Source organism: Cyanistes caeruleus, chromosome 1, assembly GCF_971803275.1.
Source record: "Cyanistes caeruleus chromosome 1, bCyaCae1.hap1.1, whole genome shotgun sequence".
In the NCBI taxonomy this organism is placed as follows: domain Eukaryota; kingdom Metazoa; phylum Chordata; class Aves; order Passeriformes; family Paridae; genus Cyanistes; species Cyanistes caeruleus.
In genome coordinates, this window is record NC_141701.1 from 88,815,904 (window position 1) to 88,837,965 (window position 22,062).

General features: G+C 42.1%; 2 long non-coding RNA genes across 2 annotated transcripts; one reads left to right on the forward strand and one right to left on the reverse strand.

Annotated features, from left to right (window-relative positions):
- Positions 1-7,551: 7,551 nt before the first annotated feature.
- LOC147655719 (uncharacterized) lies at positions 7,552-9,316 on the forward strand. Its single transcript, XR_015290440.1, has 3 exons — positions 7,552-8,126; positions 8,208-8,442; positions 9,136-9,316. It is a non-coding gene; the product is annotated as an uncharacterized LOC147655719 (long non-coding RNA).
- Positions 9,317-14,286: 4,970 nt separating this feature from the next.
- Positions 14,287-21,310, reverse strand: LOC147655720 (uncharacterized). Its single transcript, XR_015290439.1, has 2 exons — positions 20,419-21,310; positions 14,287-18,022 (listed from the first exon to the last, which is right to left on the reverse strand). It is a non-coding gene; the product is annotated as an uncharacterized LOC147655720 (long non-coding RNA).
- Positions 21,311-22,062: the final 752 nt, after the last annotated feature.

The following is a 22,062-nucleotide window of genomic DNA, read 5'->3' on the forward strand; positions in this document are numbered from 1 at the left end:
CTGTGTTCCTGATTTCAGTAGCTGAGGAGGACAAACAGAGTAGACCCATCCTTCACCTTTCAAGCATCTTGCTCAATAGCATTTTTCTCTGCATACCCCAGAGAAGAGGTCTGTGTGGGAGAAGAGGGGTTAACTGTGGGGCAAAGTATAGGATATTCTCTGAAGCCAAGGTTGTGATCATTTGCCCCATCACAGCTCCTGCCTTCTCCCTCACGGCTCAGCTGCATGCTTCCATTAACCTGTAAGCTTTCAAACCAGCCTTTCCCTGGCTCACATTCATTTCCTTGGGGACTGTGAACTGATGGATTCCTCCAGTGTCTCCTCTGGCTTCTGCAAAGCCCCTTTGTTCAATGCTGTAGTGTCAGCAGTAGGATCATATGAATTTTATTCAGAATTTGGGTAACAGGGAGGATGGGGCCTTTTAAATATCAAGTGTTGGTGCTCTACTTCATGGACCTAAGAACTAATTACAGTGGGACTAATTTTGGTTTAAACAGATTCTCTCACAAAGTTGTTGGGGTTTTTTTAGTATACATTTGATACGGGAAAATAATTCAAATTTGAGTAATTGGATTAAACAAATTAAACGCATAATTAATTCAAAGCACAAATCTGAAGTTGAAACAACCTCCTTCCCTCCCCACCCTAACAAAAGAGAATATCTGGATTTTTAGACTGGAAGGTCACTGGTGAGTGACAAAGGAGACATTTGTTCTGCCCTTGGCCACACTTCTTGCTTGCAGGCTGCCCCTCCTCAGGCCAGCCTCTGTCACCCTGCTTAAAAAGGGAGGGTAATGATACCGACCTACTTGGCAAAATGCTTTGGGATCTATCTGTGGAAGAGCCAGGGCTGAGCTGCCTTTGCAAACTGTGCATGTTTCACGTTGGTACCCTCCTTCAGCTTGGAAAACACTACGTGCTAAATTTGGGCAGGTTTTAGTGTTTATGATTCATTCCCAGGGAATTCCAGACTTCCTTAAGCTCTTCCCTTATTTGTAGGTATTTGCTGTCTGGTTTACTAAATAGGCTGTTCTGAGGCTGTTTGCTGTGCTTGACACCACTTACCCTTGGCAGGGCTGAGTCATGCACCATGAAATCTTACACAGTTGAGATACGGTGAATGGAAGCAAGAGCCCAGCCCTGAGCACAGCCCACTGCTTGGAGTGGTGGGGTGACAGCTCCAGCTCCCCACGCCTGGGCTCTGGGTGTGTGAGTCAGGGCTGGCTGAGCAGGCAGCAGTGTGGCTTCTGGCTTGATAAGGGAGCAGGACACAGAGGAGCTGTTATCTGGTGTGCACACACAAGTGCTCTCGGTGCAGACAGCCTACCTGGCACGTAAACTCATGAGCTAAGCACTACAGGCAAAAGGTAACTGTAATAAAAATATATGGAGAGCATTTCGTTTATGGCTTCTTCCTTGATAAAATAATCTGCTAGCTTGTGGCAGTTCTTTCCTTAGTACTTTGCCTTTCTCCTGTAGTTCCTATTTTAATAATATTTCTAATCTATAATCTGAAAAAACCCACAGAATTTCCAGAATATGTCTCATTATTTTGAAGTCTCCTGCAGGGAACAGAAATGCAGTTGCAAGCTGCTCATGCTTTCCCATAAACTGATTTCAAACCTTGCACGTGAACACACTGTGATTTCTTCTTGGTACCCAGAGTGACATCTTCCATGAAACCCCACAGCTGCCCCTTAATGGGAGATTAGTGCTTTAACAAGATGTCTTTTTATTACTGTTGTTGTTTGCTCACTAATGAAACAGGCTTGTGCTGTGTGCTATCAATTACATTGCAAATCATGTAATGTAATGACTCGGTACTTTTTGTTCTTTTAAAAGAAAACGTAGCTGTGAGTTTTATTCAGTCTGGTTATTTTCATGGCATCAGAATTTGTTGTCCAAGTTCCTCATTACCACAGCTGTAGATAAAAGCTTGAAAATCTGAATCTCTCAAGGCTCAGGAATGCGACAGAAAAGAGCCCCCAAAAGACCACATGCAGTTTGGTTCTGTGGGAGAGGAGAAGGTGAGGAAGAGGAGGAGGAGATGCAAAAGGTGGTGCAGGATATTTGCAGCTAACACTGTGGTCTCAGTAGGGGTGCTGGCAACATGTGGCTCTTGGGGCTCCTTGGAAAGTTTTTGCTGTTTAGCCTCAGATTCTTCCAGCATTGTTTAGTCTTTCTGGGCTCTTTTAAAGGTCAGCTGAGGGAAAACATGATTAGCTCTTCAAGAGGGAGCTGCTGCTCATCTCTCTCTCTGTTTGGTGATGCAGGCGAAGTATCTAAAGCATGGTTTTGTGAGATAAATAACTGCTTCTGCTTTCTCCCCTTCCTCTGTAGTGAATATTGTTCCCTGAATGAATGAGACAGATTTAGCACTGATTTTATTCCCAATAGTCCCCAGTAGGCAACCTAAAAATACCTCCAACCCCACACACATCCCTTCTAGTCCACAGCTTTTTCTGGAGCTGAGGCAAAACAGAGCTGATGTCATGGGGTATTTTTATACAGTGACATCTAAAATTACTTTTATAATAGTGAAAGAGCGCACTTTACTTTTTGGTAAATAATTTCAATATTATTGTTTCCATTTATGTAAATTGATAGCTGAACTTGGAGCAAGTGGAAGCTTTTTCGTTGCTTTTTTTGAGGGGCGAGGGGGGTTGGTGTTTTGGTTTTTTAAAATTATTTTCAGCTTCTTAAGCAGCAATTCCACCCCTGAGTGTCCTCCAACAGCAAACACCAAGGTAACACCTGCCAGGGGTGGGTCAAGACAGCGGCCTTTGGTCTCCAAATAAGAGCAGGTGAGTAACTGCACGCTTACTGCCCCAGGTGTGAGCAGGGAGTGCTGCAGCAGAGCTGGCACCTTCAGCCACAGTTCCTGTAGAAAGATCCTGTGGCCCTGTCAGCCTCACATCCTCATGCTGTCCTGGCAGCTGTGATAAGCCACCAAAGCTTCACAGACAGAGTTCCCGAGATGGTGGCAGAGAGCAAGAACCCAGATGTCCAGCTCTGAAACACCATGAACAGTTGTCACTAGCCATGTCAGATACAGGCTGGGTGCTTTTCCAGCTTCTGGTTTTCTTCTCCTTCAATGCTGCTGAAGTGTTTGGGCAGACAGTCTGCTCCCTGTCAACTCCCACTGTCACTTTTTTTCTTCAAGCGTCATATCAAAAGTGCTTGTACTTTTTTTTTTAATATCAAGAGTATCCCAGTCTCTTCTGCAGTGTTTATGCTTCTGCCAGCAAATCACTGTTTCTGTCATGAACTTGGCACCCATTTACTGCTCACTAGCAACCCAGGTGGGCACAGCACAGCCTTTGTCTCAGAGTCCTCCATTGGAGTAAAAAGGTTTTTTTTTGGCAATTCAATCCACTGCTAGTCTGCAAAATTAGAAAACAGAATTTTGCTAAATGGAGCACAGAATGCTGCTGAATGCAAAGCTGTTTCAAAAAAGAAATGAAAGCAGTGCATGTTCTCTCCATTTTCTGTTTTCTAAAAGTCAAATCAAGGAAATGAAAATGTTTAGGGTTTTATTCAGACCATGCTTTAGCAGCATCTGTCTTACCTGGGGGAAACAGGTAAGTTTCCCTACTGAAGTGGTAGGAAAAAGGCTTTCCTCCAAAAGGATTCAGGTGCCTAATGTCACTTTGAGATGCTTCTGTCTAAAAACATCCCCAAACCCTCCATGCTGCCCTAGGGGACCTGAAAACCTAACTCCATGCTTCTAGCAATTATTGCAGAGATCTGCGTGGGTGCTGCATGAAATGGTGGTGGCGGCTTTTTAGCCACCCATTTCCAAAAGGGGAGATAAAAATATTTTGTATTTTTTTACCACTCAAAGACATTTGAATTTGTGGGTTTCACTTCCCCGCAGAACATCCTAAGCAGCTAACTGGAGCATATCCTGGAGTGGTGCTCTCTTTGTTACAACTCTTCCTGGTTCAGAGTGATTACACGTGTAATTATGGGGGTAGTGACAGCCATGGAAGACTGACTCTGCCTGGGTGGTGGCTAAACACTGCAGGCCACAGGTCTTACTCCAAGGATTGTGAGGTTTATTTATCTAACTCTAGCATTCAGTGAATCGTTCTGTTTCGAAAGGAACAGAGCTTACTGAATCTTCATAAAAGCTTGTATTAATTCAGATGCAATGTTTGGGTCCTTTCTACATACAGAGCACACAGACTCTAAAGGCCAAGGTCCTTGAGATTTAGCTGAGCAATAAGTTTTGAGACAGCTGTGTTCTGCTGCAAACCAGCACTGGCAGTAAGCACCAGCCTCATGGTAGAAAGGAAATGCCCTTGTTGCCTGCCCGTCCTCAGGTGTGGGGTCAGACTGGGGTGTTTTCATAAACACAGTGTCATGCTTCATTACATCTGCGTCATTTAAAGGAAAATAAAAGGCTAATCGTCTCGTTGCCATCTTCTCTGCATCCAGCTTCCTGAATTTCACTGATTTCATGGCAGGAAATGCTGATCCTGTGTTGCAAGATGTAGCCCAAGCTGGAATAGTAATTTAATTTTGATTCCTCAAGGCAGAAAAAATGCCATTAATGTCTTGCCACCTGAAGGGTCATTCTAACCAGCTTCTAGCAGTTTCTTCTTCAAGTCTTCCTCAAATAGTTATTAATTAATATATGCTTTTCCACTGTTTTTTTGATATAAGTTTTTGTGACCACTATTATTAAACCATCTGCCTCTGCAGTACAAATAATTTCTTCAAACCTGCACTGTTTGTGCATGTCTGTGGAAAAGCAGTCACAGACAACAGCTGCTGAAACCCTTGGTGGTCACCGAGATGAGCGTGCTGTACTTGCTTCAGACATCACTGGGGAGCCTGCCTACATCCCCCAGCTGCTGTGAAACAGGGAAGGGGAATCTGGTCTGGGAGAAGTGGAAACAACCTGAAAAGGTTTAAGCATTTCTGTCCAGTGAGGCTGAAGGAAGAGATGAACCAGTGACTGGCAAAGAGCAGGCCCATCTGCATCATGAGGGAACAAGAGGGGTCTGCAGACCCAAGGTCCATATGATTTACACAGTTTGTCACATGTACCTGGCAAAACACTGTTTAGAAGATCTTGACCACATCTTGCCCGCTAGAAAGGTGGCTTTAGTATTTTTAGTTCAACCTGCTGAGAAAATACAATCCCTCAAGCAGGGCACTGTACCTAACCTGCAGAGCCAGGGCACACATAAGGCAAACTGTGCAATTTCACCCTGTTCACTCTGGAACTAAGATAGTTCCTTCCCTCTTGGGAGTTCATCCTTTCAAGTGCAGCCTCAGAATCTCCATCCTTCATGGGCACTTGCAGCTGTGACCTGCCCTTCCCTGTGTCTGCTTGTTTGATGGAAATGAGCATACACCCACACGGTGTGGCTGCCCTTATTTCTCTCTCCCTTTGAGATTCAACAGCAGTTTTTTATAAAGAACCAACCTGTCTCTATAGGCTATTTGTGGTTGGGTTATTTTTCCCCTTGGACTGAGACTGATGAGAGGGAGGCAGTTTTTTCTCTTGTTTGGACTTGGTTGTTTATTCTTCTCTTATCTGCATTACATGTATACAAGGTACAAGGAGCTATGTGCACTAAGATAGAAAGGCACAAAAATGGGTAACAAAGATCTTCTTCAAGGTCTTTTATATGTCTATTTACCCAATTAACAGATGACAAGTAAATTATTTTTCTTAGTGACTCAATGACCCAACACCTGTGTGCTGCACTGCGGCATCTTCTATCCAATCACCTACTACTACCCAAAAACTTCTAGAAGAAGATAAAAAAGAAAGAAGGACGAGAGATAATGTCCTAAATCCTCTATCTTGTCTTCTGTTCTCTAAACTAGTTTAAACTCCAAACTTTAACATTTTCACCCAGTGACTTAAGAAATCTTTCTAATTTACACACACTAACAGTCTATTAACTTTTCTATTTAATTTAACTGTTGTTTTCAGGGTGTTATATGAAATTCAGTGCTTTCTTGGATGTCAGAGCCAGGTATCAGAGATAAGGGCACACTCTCTGTGCCTCTGACTCCAACACCAACCTTTCCTTTTTCCAAGCCTAGCCCTTCTGCCTTGGAGAAATGCCCTCTCCTCAGAGCCATGCCACCTTCCTCAGAGTGTTTATGTCCTCTCCCCAGGAAAGGATTACAAATTACGTTGAAAATGCATTTTTTAAAACACACAACTGCTTATTACACAGTGTTTTTAAGTAAAACAGCACATAAGCTTGTTAAGTCTGTTTGTCACTCTTCTCATGGATGACATGTTTTTTAAACAAGCTTTAATATCCTTTACTAAATAAAAGTTGTTTTCAACAGGAATACCCTGAGCATAATCATGATATACATATGTACCTTTTCTTTAAATTAAAAAAAAAAAGAAAAAACCCCAATAATTGCCATCTGCCACTTTCTTAGTAAACATTGCAGTATGTCATGAACTCAATTACACAGATCACTGGGGTGTGGACAACTGGTTGCTGCTTTTTGAAAACAAGTGTTGAAATAAAACTTTGCTTTAGGTGCAGCAAATCCATTACTGAGTGTCCATCAAAGAGAACGGGCTCCTTTCAGCCAGCTGTGTGTGTTCCCTTACGTCAGTGGAAAACTGCCTGAGTACAACCAACTCATTCCTTACTGACTGGGGTAATTACAGGCAGGGTTAGTAAATGGCACCAGTTACTGCAAAGGCTGCCCCAAATTCTGCATCCTGTCTTTGGCTGAGTTGAGAAACAATGATGAATTTCACCAGATCTGCTTTTTGGCCAAATGTTCTCTGTGGCAGGGGAGGCCACATTTCCCTACTGAGGAGATGCCTTGGGCTGGTTTTAGAAAAAGGTTCATTTATTTTAAAAAGTCCAGACTGAAGGGCTGAGGCACTGCTAGTACAGGGGATAAAGAGGAGTCAAAAGAGAGTATGAGGAGAAAATTCTGTGATCCCCTTGAAATCTGAATTTGGAAGATGCCGGGAAAGATGAGAAATGGGACTCAGAATTGGTGGAAAGGTGTTTAAATTAAGTGAGCAAAAGCAGTGGACAGAGGTAGAGAAATGAACTCTGAAAAAAAAAAAAAGCTTTTTTTGCTCATTTGTAAAAGTCCCTTTTCCCCAGCTCCTAAGAAATCACAGTTAACTTATTAAAGAAACAGTGGAAGCTTGAAAGCTAAGAACTCCAAGGTTAAAATTTGCTTGTTTTAATTTGAGCCTTTTTAGACATCAGCTGTTAAAAATAATTCTTAATTGCACAATAGATGAAGTGACCATGAAGTGACCAACATCTGCTAATTGAACAAGGAGAAAATATTTTAGAATGGGAAACAAGTTACAAGTCCAGAGGCAAACTATATTGCAAATCTAAGAGGTCAGTCATGGTTATGATTCCCAATTTATCGTTCACAGGGCATTGAATCATCTTCTCTGAGAAAACCTACAAAAATCTGCTGTCTTTCACCAGATTCTGAAAAAATTGTATCCTTTTTCAGATTACTCCTGGCATCAGTTTCAGCTGACACTTCAGGTGCCTTTAAATATCTACATAATTGGCTTATTTTGTGTTTGTAGAACGTAGGGGGTCAGACTCCTGTCATCCTGCTTCAGTATTCATTCAAAGTTGATATTAGGCTGGTGAAACAACTTCTGGGAAACTTTCTTCTTTCACCTTCCTATGCAAACCAACCTGGTCTCTCTTAATATTTTGATCAAGAGATACAGGGGGAAGGAAGCCTGTCTGTGGGAGCTTTGATACACACAACAAAACTCCTACTGACTTTATTGGAGGAAGGATCAGTCCAAAACCTGTCTCTTCTTTTTGTGTTTGTTGTTGTTTTGGGGATTTTTTTTTGTGTGTGTTTTGGGTTTGTTTTGTATTGGTTTTTAGATATTTTATTTCATTTTGTGTTTCTTTTTGGCAAAAACACACCAACATGCTCTGAATATGTGTCTCTTGCATTCAGTAAGGCACAAAAAGACAGCTTTATAAGGTTCCCATGACCTGTTTATCATTCAGGAGCTGTCTGTGTTTGATGTGATGGGCACATTGTGCCCGGTTTGTTACACCTGTTCCCTTCTCATCTGAAACCCGCTGGTGCAAAGCTGCAGCCCATTGTGCTAAGCACACTGGCCTCTTGTGAGTAAACTACATGTATTCCCCTGGCTGAGCAAGACCTGGATGGACTTACATCAAAGGGTTTTCTGAACTCATTTTTAGGAGTATGATGTGAATTACACGGAGCAGGTGTGAGTGCCGGGGGAAGGTGGAGGTCAGTGTCACACTTCACAGCAGAAAGCCACCCACCATCAAGGCTGCTTTTCATGTGCTCAGTCAATGTGAACCCTACTGGAAATAGAAGGCCCTCTGAGGCTATGTGCAGGCCTGAAGGAACAGAGCAGGCTTTTGAGGGAGGAAATCAAAGACATTGGAAAAGTTCCTGCTTCAAATCAAGGTAATTTTTAATGACTCATAAGTCAAGACTGGACTGAAGTAAGAAAAACATCATGATTTAGAAAAATCCTCTCCCTTGACTTCAAAGTAAGTAGGACACTTTCCAGGTCAAATTGCTCACCTGAGGCACCTCAGCAGAGCAGAAGACAGCTCTGCAATGGGAGCTGGTTACAATTCCTGCACTGTGGTGCTGCCTTCTCTGAGGAGGGGCATGTGTTGTCCTGCCAGACTGTGCCACGTTGTAGGCACTGAGGGAGCACCCTTGAGGGTGGCAAACAATTGCTTTGACTGGGGAACAGGGCCACGCTGTGTGCTTTTCTCCCAAAGGGAACAGTGATGCTGGGATTTGACCCTTTGTGTGCTGTTGGTGTTGGGTTAGAGCTACCCAACCCCTGAAGTCTTTCCTCCTGGAGATAGTATGTCTGATGATGCCCTAAGGCTACCCTGCCTTAGGTAAAGTGCCTTACAAGGGAAAGCCTTTGCCTTTATTGCCAACAAAATTCATGAGCTACTACAACAGACAGAACCTTTTTAAGTATGGGGGATGTTGCAGCTGGGGGAAAGTATGTAAGGGTTGATGAAACTTTATTTTGCCAAAGCAATTTTGGATGGTTCCCAGTGGTTTGAGAATGCTTATATTGTACACATTCAATAATGTCAGCTGGGAAGTTATTCTTGTTACTGTGTTTCCCAGGACACTGATTTCTTAATTGTTGCTCTTGGGATAATGCTCCTGTGTATTCAACATTTGATGCTGCACAAGACACCTCAGCTTACAGGAGAAATTCCTGTGGCTTTCATGGAGACTTCATCTCTGGTCCAGTGTGAGATAAACCAGAATAATGAAGTAACAGAGCTTTGGGTATCCATGCTTGGTGAGTTGCTCTGGGAAAGTATTTGGATTTTGTATTTTTTTTTTTTTAACTGAATTGTCTCTTTCCTCCCTTGAGGAAAGGAAGCCCCAGGAAAATCCTGTCATAAAAGGTTTTGTTGCAGCAGTCCTAATAGGTTAAAACAGAGACCCTTCATCATGAAATTGTTGTGCTTCTAGGAGAAGTTTCACCTGTTAAATCTGAGTGCTTCCAGCATATTTTGATGTGCAAGGCCTTTACATTCTGCTTTGAAGGGAGTTAGAAAGGGGGGTTGCCTTAACTTTAAGTGGTTTAACTGGTTATGACTTAATTTTTTTTGATTTCAGCAACTGGAATTGGGGGTGGAGGAAACAAACAGAAAAGTAGAAGTATTAGGAAAGGAGTATGTTACCAAGAGTGGCAAAAAGAATCTGAAAGACTGCCATACAAGGCAGACTTCCTAGAAAGTTAGATAATTTCTTTGTTGGCATATATCTGAAAGGTTTTATAAGCTTTCTTATATATTTCTGATTACTTAAAAAAAATGGGGAGAGCTGGATGACAGTGTTACCTGGTATCAGCATGCATTATGTAATTCTAGGGCAGTAGAGTTACAAAATCCCGAGACAGTTTGATTGAGGTTTTTTTTTGAAGATGTTAAATGCCACAATGTGCAATAACAGTCGTTGCCTATGAAGGGGGACGGACATTTTCTGCCAGTTCTGAAATCAAGGGTTACAGAATTTGCAGAAGTGGCCTTGGTTGAGGCTTTGCACTTCAAAGCTGTTATCTTCTGAAGTCACTCCTAGTGGAGCTGGGTTCTGTCAGTGCAAACTGTCACACCTACATTCACAGCCTCACGTGCAACAGGTAGTGTTTGAACAAAGCCTTCTGGCTGGACTGAAACCTCTCATGATTAGCAGATAATTTAAAAAAAAACACCAAAACAATCCAGTTTCTCAAAGCCAGCATAAACCGCCACCCATCTTATTGCTTAAATAATGCAGGAGAAGATCTCAGGTAATGCACTGACATCTGCAAATCAGAGTTAATTAATCTTTGCAATAGTACATTTTCCAGAAATAATCTCCCTTATCACTTCTTGGTGAGAGGCATCAGCTGCCAGTAGAAAGAGCAGGGATAGACCACAATCAAGTATGACACACACTGCAGCAGCATGGGGCAGGAAATAGAGTTGAGTTAGCCAAAACTAAGTCTTTCACTCCTCTGTAGCCTTCATTTGGCACCTTGCTTTAACCTTCGACAGCAGTCAGTTGTGCCGTGCAAAATCCTCTCACTTACTCTTGGCAGTCTGGAAATACCATGAAGAATATTCTTACTTCTCTGATTATTAAAATCCTCCTAGCAGGGCTCATTTGAAAGAACACAATGTCACAGCAGAATCCAGACAATGAACTAGCAAAAAAAAAAAAAAAAAAAAGGTAATAGAATAGCAAAATTATAACCATGAAGTAGGGGGCACTAGACATCAGTAACAGTCTTGGGATGCTAAGAACGATGACTCTAATTCTCCTGGTGTTTTATTAAGGATAGGGCAGCAGAAAGGACTTGAGGCTACCATAAGAAAGGTGGGAGCTAATGCTTTTCCAGGCTAGCAATTGCCAGCCAAGCAACCTGCACAGGATTTTTAAGAACATTGGTGAGTGCAAAGGACACTGAAAATAACTGCCTGGGGGAGGGTTAGGCTCTTCATTTTTCCCTCTTTTGGGATGAAGATGTGTGATATGCACCTTCATCACCACATGTGATTTGTATTTGTTTGCATTGTTGTCTCTTAACCTCACCTCTCACCAATCTCTTCTATGTGAATGCACATTTATAATTTGATATAGTAAGAACAATAAGAACAGTAAGAAAGAAAGTAGTAAGAAAAAGAAAGAAAGGAAGAGTAAGAGTAAGGTCAGAGAAGACTTTTCCTGGCCAGCCTGCTGCATTCTGGAGTTCTTCAAACTTCATGGTGGCCTGGTTCCATCCCTGGTTTCTTTTCCGTGTAAGTGTTGAGTGACACTGTCCATGATGAAAATCACAGTTGTAAGCCTCTTTAACACCACCTTCCTCCCACCTCCATTTAACAGTCCCTCCCTGTCACCTCCACCCGTGGTTTATGGCCAGCTTAGTTAGGTTCTTTTGCCTCTTTTAATGTAAAAAGTGGTAGGCGTTGGTGGTCTAGACTAAGGAAGTGTGATGTAGCTTTAAATATGATTTATGTCTTCTGGCTATTCTTTAGGCTAGCAAATTGTGCTCCTTCTTGCATCAGCCTAAAACATAGTTGAAAACTACAGCTATCCATCAGAAGCAAGGACTAGGAAAACTAAAACCAGTCATTTCATGCTCTTTTGCTTTATCCTCCTCCACACAGCTTATTTCTGAGTGGATAGTTTAGAGGTACTTCCTTAGATTCCTCCTCTGGACCAGACACCATGAGCTGCACTCAGGTTAAATCCTGTTTCCAAAGTAGCTCCAGTCACACAGGCACACAGCATGGCAGTGCTTGGAACGAACACGTATGAGACAGAAGCAAGGCTTTCTGTATCCACTGTAAATGTGTCAACATGCACCTTGACCATTTTTTAACAGTGATTTAGTCAAAAGTGGGGAGCACTGATGAATACGAGGAAATCAAAAAACTATGAGAGCCTTCTTCTCATGAGCATGTAATGGAGTCCTTTTCACGCTTTCAACCTTCTTTGAATTCAGCTGGATTGAAGCAATGAACAGCATTTCATAATTGTTTGCCAGGAGTGTGGTGATCCATGACAATGACAGTGTAAAAGAAACAAGCTGAATGCCCAATAACCTCCTCAACACCCAGCAATTACACTGGTACATCACAGAACATAACTGAAGTGCTGGTTAATAAAACAGTTAATGAAGTAATTCTAAAACATTTTTTCTACTTTTCTGCTAAGCAGCATATGAGAGGACCCCAACCACCAGTGGCTTTACAGGAACAGAGATGAAGGAAGGGGAAATCTAGAGAAAAGAGTCTAGATATCTGAGTATAGAGTTTCCCCTTGAACCTAAACAAATATTTGTATTTTTTTCCCTTTTCATTTGTTTTCCTAGAAATGTGAAAGTTTTAGGATGCAGTTACCTGAAGCATCTTCTGTTTCTCATTTAAGGAGACTACTGATCTCTTGCTCCTGTGTCTGTGCTGACATGTGCCAGCCTCTTGTTCTGTCAGTGCAACCATCTGTGGTGCTGCATGCTGGATAGCTTCCCCTGCCAGAGCACAAGGACAGCCCCTGACCATCCCTGTGCAGCAGCAGATGCTGTACTGAAGATCCTGACTGGTTTTTCTGGATACAGACTCAAAACCAGTAGCTGATAGTGCAGTAATGGGCCATCCAAAGAAACAGAAAGTAGCTCTAGGAACTTGGAACAGAAACCCTTAGAAGGGCATGGACCTTTGATTTCTATTTACAGATGTGTTATTATTTTTTGAAAGATCACTTTACTTTCCAGAACACTATTCTGATCCTTTTTGCCACATTTTTAGAAGTGAAAAATATCACATTGGGATATCTTAAAACCTCTGCTTCCTGCCTTCCTGGTAAGATCTTTGTGAACCATGTTTGTCCCTTCTTTTTCCCTTTTTTCGAGAGACTGAAGCTGCAGATGTGAATGAAAGCTTAGACATGTAAATATTCAGCAAAATTTCATTGCCCTGCAGGAAGAAAACCTGCCTGACTGTCCTCAGTTCCTGGCTTCTGTGCACAGACTAGTCCTTTACAACTTCAATGCTTTGTCACAGATACTGCACTGATTAACCTACACCTGTTTGCTAATAAATATTCAAATTGTTCTGAGGTATAAATTGGGAGTGGGGGAGGATTGCAGATCATATCTTACATAACTGCCAAAGGATATGCAAAGCCTTTGATGGCCTCCTGAATAATGTAAGGTACATCTGCATTTTCATTAGGGTAACCTCCTCCTCCTGAGCGAGGCAGAAAGCAATCTGTGCCCTAAGGAAAGGTACGTGACAGAGGTCCGTGTTCTTAGAAGGCAGCAGTAAGCAGTGCCAGCAATATCCGGTAGATCAAATGTTTTTAGGCTCTCGTGTTTCTCGTCTGTGAAATCAGATTCAACTGCTGGCTCCCAGGGAACTTACAGTGTAGCATTCCCAGCTAAATACTGCTTTGAAAACCAAACAGCACTAAAAGCATATTACATCTCCTTCATCGCTACTGCTGGGCACCGCAGCAGGCAGTTGTTAATTCCAGCTGCATTTGTAAGTGGGCTCTTGGGCAATGAAACGTTAATTCTCCAATGTCATTTGCTATGCTGGCCACAAAGCCAATGCTGAATTACTCACATGTCTGTCAGTGTTTGGTTACTGTACCCAAAGAGATTCTCATAAGCTCAATCCCCTTGTTGTCTTCACTGACTAAATCAAAAAGTAAAATAAAATTGTCTTTCAGCCAAAGCCTACAGTGGCATATGGAGGATCTCTTCCTTATGACTAGTAATAAAGGGTGCACAAGGACAAGTATGTGATATGGATATATATATATATATATATATATAATGGCTTGAAATTTGAACTTTGCTCCCAGTTCAGTCTATGGCTGAGCCAGCAGAGGAGTCAAAATGAGTTGTAGCTGAATGTTATGAAGGTTAGAAGTAAAGGGAGCAAATGGCTGTGCCCAGTGGTATAGTACAAGAAGCAGAAAGGAAATCAAAGTAAATTCAGGGGATTGACATTATAACACTGAAAGCAGCAGGTTATAGTCACTAACAGGCTTTTTCTGGGCTTCTGGTATTGTTATGTGAGTCACATGAAGATGTGTTTTGGACTAGTCAGTGTATTGGCTATAATAATTGTGGTGTTAATTACACAAAGAGCTCACCCTTCACATTTGATGCACATCTGGTGTTATCTCAAAGGCAACTTTTTAATTTGCCACTGAGACCTCCATGATCCTGAGCATATTGAAAGAAGCCTGACTGATTGTGAAACCCAGTAGGGCACTGCAACAGAAAGCAGTGTGATAAATGGAGTGATTTGAGAAATGTGCTTTTTTGGTTGTTATTTCTGTTTTCATCAAGGGTGACATTTCAGCCTTAAGTGGATAGCCTGACTAAAGCCCAGGCAACACTTATGGGCCATCTAAGCTTTGACATATTTGGAACACCATCAGAGCACTGTGTTTTTGGACTACTCACTCTGGTGTGGAATTTCAATCTTTAGGTTTACATTATCATGCCTCATTGCAAAAACCTGGTAAAAACTGAGCCTAAATATGACTACACTCTCCAAATATGCCTCCCTGAAGCTGAGCTCTTTGCATTCCTTACCTGGCTACATTTAAAGGTGCTGACACGTTTGTGTAAAATTTAGTATTATCTACCTGAAATAGAAGACCAAATCCAGCTGTGTTCTGCAGAAAATAAGAACAGCTGCTGTGACTTACTTGTCCAGGTGGTTGGACAACACCCCCTGACCTTTTGTTAGGTTTTCTTGTTAGGCTTGTCCAATTAGCATCCTAGAATGGAAATTTTGTACTGAAGCAAATGTTTGAGCACTAAGGATATCTCCTCTTTAATACCTTGGCAGGTGGAAGTTCTGTTGGACAATTTTGTTTTTCACAAATGGCATCACTATCAATACTGAAGTCTGTAACAGAGTAAAGTAAATGGGGTGTGAGAACCTTCCTTCCACCACATGTTCCTTTGGAACTTTTTGTATTTTCATTGTATTTATGGTCCACTCCATGGAGATCAGAGTGAGCAGAGGTAATGCTGACATTGCAAACCACTGGATCCAGCATCAGTGTAAACCTCCTGCTTAGCAAAAAGACTCCCACGGAGGGTAGAATCAAAAAGATTGTCTGTTCTGCTAAATCCCATCCCTGCAATCACCTGACCTAACCAATTTCATCTGGTGCACCAGAAGCTACAAAATTTCTCCCAGCATCTTGCAGCAGCTATGATGTCTGTGGTGAAAAATAAAACATAACATACACCAGCCTGTTTACCTTTGCCTGCCTCTTTTTTCTCTGTCTTTTAAGATCTCCCTAACATTTTGTTCTTACAAAATTAGTCTGAATGTGATTAGCTTTTGCCACAGTGTGGCACATTACAAAGGGGCATAAGGTGCAATTCACCACTGTGAGGCATCTGGCCTTGCCTGTTCACCATTTGCCAGTGACATCTCAGCTCAGTCTGGAAATGTGAGTGATGTTCTAATTTTGAAGTTATGTCTTCATTTAGCAGTGATTTTTTTCTTAGAAATCCTTCCAAAACTGCACTATCAAAATTTAATACAACCAGCAAGCCCCTGGCCTAAAAAGCAGATTGCACTTGCATTGGTTAAAATAAGAGTAATACAGCTAAGAAGAGTCAGTGATCAAAGCACCTTCCACTATAAAACTGTAGGAATAGGCTATGAATTTGTCAACTAAAAGATGCTTTAACTTTGCTTTAAAGCAAGGATTGTTTCTCCAGGCTCAAAGATCCTCTGCCTGCTTATAGATGCTGCTGGACAGAGTGGGTTGCCTCTGAACATGTAGAAGAAGAAGAGCTGAAGGTGAGGGAGGAGTTGTAGGGAGGATTGCATGCAAAAGGAAGGCAAGCAGTGACTTTAAGGTACACCTTCAGTGAGTACCTTTCCCTGGGCAAACCTTGCAGTTATCAGCACAGTGCCCTGCAGACAGGAAAGGAGGGTGGGTGAAGGGAGGGCAGCCGTGAGTCTGGGGCAGCTCTCCAGGGGGACTGTGGCAGAAGGAGCTGTGGGTGGACAGTGTAGAACCATTCCAACTTGGCAGCACAGCTCTCCTCAGCCAGCACCACCGGGATCCCGAGCAGCTCCGGTCTCCTCTGGTAGCTCTGGCTGCAAGAAGGTTACAGCCACTCTCTCCAACTTCCTCCCCAGACAGACAGTCTGTCTGGGAGGCTACGTGCCAGGGTTCGTGCTGTCCCAGGGGTTCAGCCCCTAGTGAGGAGGATTTAGTTGCTAACACATTTATAATACTGATGCTGTTAGTACTGACAGCACTGTTGTGGGTTTTACAGAAGCTGCATTTGCTTGCTCCTATGTGAAGGAGTAGAAACAGAAAGGCTAAATTTTCTTTTGTAGTGAGAAGTAGAAACCAACGCTTAAAACCTTTTCCCTGATGCCCTCACCCACTGTGCTGCTTCACCATGGAGGCTGACAGAAACAGAGAACTTGGGCCAATATGCATTTCTCCTCGTTTTGCAAACTGACCGAGTTCCCCTTTCAGATGTGAGGTGGTACGTGTGTGTACGCACTGTGAGACCAAACAGTTAGCTAATCCTCTGCTCTGGAATCTGTCTGACAAAGCAGTAAAGCAATGGGACATTTTTCTTTTCTAAGTTGTTTAAGTAAACAAAATTAAATCTCTTCTTGGCCAGTTTTTAAAATCAAGTCCTAAAAGGAATAGTTCTGTTGTGTACATTTCCCTTGGAAAGTCTGATTCAGTTTTTCTCTTTGTTAATCAGGTCTGAGACCTCCATTAGAGAATAGTTTATTCCCAGCTTTAGTTAATATTTTTCAAGTGTTCTATATTTGTGTACGTTAATTCCTGACCTCTCTGCTCCCAAAGACTATCTAAGGACAAGACAGCTAATGGATGTCTGAAACCGGTCAACTTTTTTTACCTGATGTCTGAGTAAGGACATGTAAAAAAATTACCTGTGGCACTTTTCCCTTTTGTAAGACTCTTTCTGATTTTTTGTGTTGTTTTCCTTGAGCTGTACATTGTTTAAAAGTGGGTTCACTATTCAGTGCATGTAACAAAAAAACCTATTTAAATTTTGATGTCTTTGGGAAGTTTATTCACATTATGCATTTATCTTGTGTTATCATTTCTGTGATAACTGCTACCTGAATTCTGCTGTACTGATTCTGATGCTTACCAAGCAAGCATCAGGTGAGGAAAATGTTTGTGAGATGGTCTTTATAATCTTACCAGGACTTTAGTTATTTTTCGAGCAGGGTGATAGCAGCTGCCTCAGTTAAAAGCTGACTTTTGTAAACTTGTGTAAAATTGTGTAAACTGTGAATATTACCATTGCATTTGTTGCCACTTTGGGTCAGATCCCACCCTTCCTAGCAGTAGTAAGTTTGTTTTACTTCTTTCTCTTCCACTATTGCCACAGGAAGCAAGGAATTAGGACATACTCATGTACAGTTCCATCTACAAACATTTTCAGAGTGCTGCCACTTTAACTGCTCATTCATTTCCTTTCCTACAGGTGTATTTGTTTTCAGACCACTCCGTTTATTATTCTAGTCTCAGAATAATCTCTGCAGGGCTTTGTCAGTGCTGTTTTGGGGGAGGACCTGAGGGAAGGGTGGGAGGATGGTCATTTTCAGGGTCAGTGCAGCCTTGGGCATCCTTACACCGATTGTGATCTACACCTCTAATTAGGGCTTTGGACAGGGTGCCTGGCCTGCATTGAGTACATTTGTTTGCAAAAGCCCCTGACCTAAGGCACTTCCATGCAGGCAGGTGCACATTACTTTCATGTAGTTCAGCCTGAGTTATTCCTTGAGCTGTCAGAGCAGGAGAATGAAATGCAGAAGGCAGAGCTCCTCCTGTTGGGCACAGCCCCGTGCAAGCGTGCCCAGGCTGCTTCCAGACCCGGGGTGGCAAGAGGATGTTGTGCTGTGTGCGCCTCTCAGCTCAAGTCTCTATCAGCTCTCTGTGCTCTGCACAACCAAAATGGCAAAATTTTCCCGTCCTGTAAGAAAGAGATTTCTTAGATTAGATCAAAGAGGGCATTGTAGCCCAGGCTTAGTGACTTAAGTTCATCCTTTGAGTGAGAGAGCACACTTCCCATCCTCACCTGGCTCTTTCACCCTGTTCTTAAGACTACTGAGTATCATGACAGCCCTTTTTACAGGGGACTGGAAGAGTGCATCTGGACAGGTGTTAAATACTGGCTCAGTCAAGTACTTCACCTTTTTTTCCCCCTCCCCACTTAAGTTTTTTTTTAATCAGCTAGAGCTTACAACTCTATAAAATCAAATATTTCTTCTCCTGGTGGTATTAAATTGCATGCAAAGCTCTGTGGGCAGGTAGCCAGAGCAATAACAAAGCCACCTTGAAAGTATTTATCTCTGGCAATACCTTGTACTTCTGATTTCTGTCTGTCTGGAGTTTTCAGTGCATTTCAAACTGTCCATGAATTAAACCCCACAAGTAAGGTTATCTCATTTTTCCAGTTGTAGAAACCAAAAACCAAAGGGGTTACAAACAGAATTAGGCGACTTCTTTGTGTAGTGAGCACTTCCCAAGGCCACTGGCGACAAGAGGGCTGTGCACAGAGTGTGATACTGCCTGAAGTGAATCTGGCTGTGTGACTCACCTGTCAGCATAAGGTTGGTCTAGAAAGAAATGCTGTGTCTCCTGATTCTTGGTTGTGCACCTCAGAGGTGCTGCTCTTTCCTTTCTTTAGAAATAATGTTGCTGAAGAGTCAGGCAGTATTCAGGTACAAACAAGAGGAAAATCTTTGGTGTCATATTGGATCATACATGCAGAATTTTATGAAGTATCAAGGCCTGATCCAAAACTGTTACAATTACCTGTTGTTCCACATGATTTTGGTTTTATTTTCCAGTGGTTCTTTTGCTGTAGGAGTGAGCAGAGGTAATGCTGACATTGCAAACCACTGGATTTTTCCCTCTTTATGTCTACCTTGAGTTTTTCTCAGCACTGTAGAGGGAGGTATTTTTGAAAGCATACCTCTGTGACATATTTATATGATCAGCTTGAACTATGAACTAGGAGAGGAAAATCTAAAGGGGATGACAGGAATTCGAAGACTTGTTAAAATAGTTTGAAAATTCCAGGAATTCAAATGGGAATCTCACAATGGTCGGAACGGTGGTGCCAAAAATTTCAAATTAAACCATAAATTAAAACCAAGAGTCAGATTTTGAATTTCATGGGATTGTGGTAGGGCTGAAGGAACCAGCAGACTTTAAAAAATGTTGACAACACAGGTGTTTTTTAAAAAAATGAAGGAGATGCCCTCAAAGACATTCTCTGAAGTAGATTGTATGGATAAAAAGGACAGTTAGGACTGTAAATCAGTGCTTCAAACATACTGGGATAATCAAATAAGGGGGTAGGACTTGTTAGAACTGGCCTGTACTGAAGAGGAACAAAAACACACGGCAGAACAGAATTGTTTCTGCCCTAAGGCAGCTGAATCTCTAGAAACACCTGTAACAGTTCTGCTAAACATAATTATAGTTGTCAGATGAAAAGGAGACACGATAAGATCAGATAATTCCACCTTTTAGAAGTGCAGTCCACTGAAATCAATTAGGTGTTTCCAGGTTACTTTAGAGGATGCTGGGGCAGAGGGAGAAGGACCTGCTTAGGAACTGAAAATTTGTGGTTTTGCAGGTTTGTGGTATCGAAAAGCACTGCTATAGGGAGGGAGAACTGGAATTTTTGAGGAAATGTCCTGCTCTGTGATGCTGATGTGTCCCCTCCTGCCTGATCAAGAACGCATTGATTGAGAGGCAAACAAGGGGAGGGGAGGAGCTCAGTGTGAGGGTGCAACAGGTCATGGATAAACACCAGCAGATATGGCTTTAATCATGAAGCTTGAAGTTACAGGTACTTCAACAAAACTCAGATGTTTTGAAGCTCAGTTTTCTTCGATTCTGAATCAGAGAAAAAATGCAAACATACTGCAAATCAGATGAGCCAGAGCTTAGGGCTGTATGTAGAAGCTAAACTTAAATAAATGCCTGTCTACTATCTGGACTGTAGCATGCTTATGTGAGGGGTAAACAAAAATTAGTTTAATGAAAAAACAGGGCTCTCTATCCAACTTCCAGCAACTCCAAACCAATCTAAAAATAGGATAATTCAAGAATAATAGCTTGACAACGTTCTTGCTAGCTAATGACCTAAGCATATGAGAAACCTGATGTGGCTACCATGCATCAAATTGTTGACATGGACTGTGAGAGTCTGTCTGTTATTTTAAAAATAATTGGGGGAGGGAGGGCTATTCTGAAAGAAATAAGTTTTGCTGAAAGCAAGATTTTTGCATTTTAGCCAAACAACCTTTTTGAATATGACGATGAAGAGAACAAGGAGCAAAAGTTGTTCCTCACCTTATCTTCAGAGGGAACAGTGAAACTGGTTTCATCCATGTCTGGAAAGATGGTTGTCCCTGCTAGGCTGTTCCAAATGCCTCCTAATGACAGTTTTAACAGATAATTGCCAGCTGCGAGTCAACTTATAAAGGAAAACACAAACGATAATTTAGATTTCACAAGAACCCTGATAACATTCTTAGTCATGAGAAAGGATTCCTGTGAAGGAGTTCACAAAGAGTAATTAAATTCTTTAATGAGTAACCACATAGTTGATATTAACAGTAGTCCTTATTTTAAACTGCTGCAGGTGTGTGATTGCACACGTGTGTGTGTGTGTGTGTGTGCACGTGTCAGTGTGTGCAGAGCAGGAGAAAGCTTATTGTGCTGAATGATGGTATTGTTTAAAACAAATGGGTGAGTTGATCTTTTAGGCAGCGCAGATTTAAATGTAAAAAATAAAAAAATTAGATCCAAATTTAGGTAATTTTATTTATGACCGCACTTGACAAATCTTTTTAGCATAGTCAGTGGGACTTTTCTATTTCATGGTGGGTCCAATCCTTCAGGCATTTTAATACATGTGAACTACTGGCTGAAAAATCAATGTATTTCACAGAAAGATACTCTCTAAACAGACTAAGCAGACTCTTTCCTTATTTTTTTTCCTCCAAAGCTTTAACTAAAAAAAAAAAATAAAGAAAGAAAAAATCCTAACTGCAGTTTCTAAGTATCCACAGGTATGTTCTTGCAACAGCGTGGCCAGCAAAGCCCCGGAGCGCTCCGGAGGCATCGCCCGTGGTGGCACAGGGTGCAGCTGGCTGTGCGGAGCGCTCTCGGCACCGCAGCGCTCCATCTACCGGGGCGTGGGGAAAGTCTCCCGTGCACCTCTGCCTCCCTCTGCCGCCCCGGGAGCGGCTCCGAAGGATTTTGGATGCCTTAGATCAACCTGTGATGCTGCTTTCACGCTGGGGAGAGCTGACATATTTAGCCCGTGGTATCACCTTACTTCCTTCCTCTCCTGCATGGCTGTCCAGGCATCTTCATCCGTCATCGAGGTTAGCGGCTGAGATCGTGTTTCAGCCTTTTAAGAGCTGAGATTTGGAGGCCAGGGATCCCTGAAAGACCCACTTCTCAAGCCACAGCTAGCTGTGACTGCCAATTCTTCTGACTGAGTAGTAACTGCTGTGAATAAATTAGTGGCCTGGAAAAGGGGCAAGTAGGAAGAAATCTATTGCTAAAGTCAGATGCATTAATTTATTAATTGAATTTGTAAGGTCTTGTCAGTGACTTGGGTCAAAGGCAAAAAAAAACAACCCTTTGAAATGGGGGAAAAATGTCTGCATATATGAACAGGGCTGGGGTTATCCATTGAGTTAAAACAGATCTTTAACTGCAGTGCCAGACAATCTACATGGCCAGCTCTGGCTAGAAGATCTCAAGTGAGAATTCTGTTCTTCAAGGGGACCAGGAGGGGTTGCTACTTGGATTTTGATGTTTTACTATGATGAAAAGCTGTATTCACTATGGAAAATCAAATACTCATTTCAGAGCATGGGAATAGAACATATTCAGTCTCGTCTGTTTCTCTAAAAAGATGTGACTTAAGAAATCAATTCATTTTGAGAAGCATTACCTTTCCAAGTGGAAAATTATTCAGCC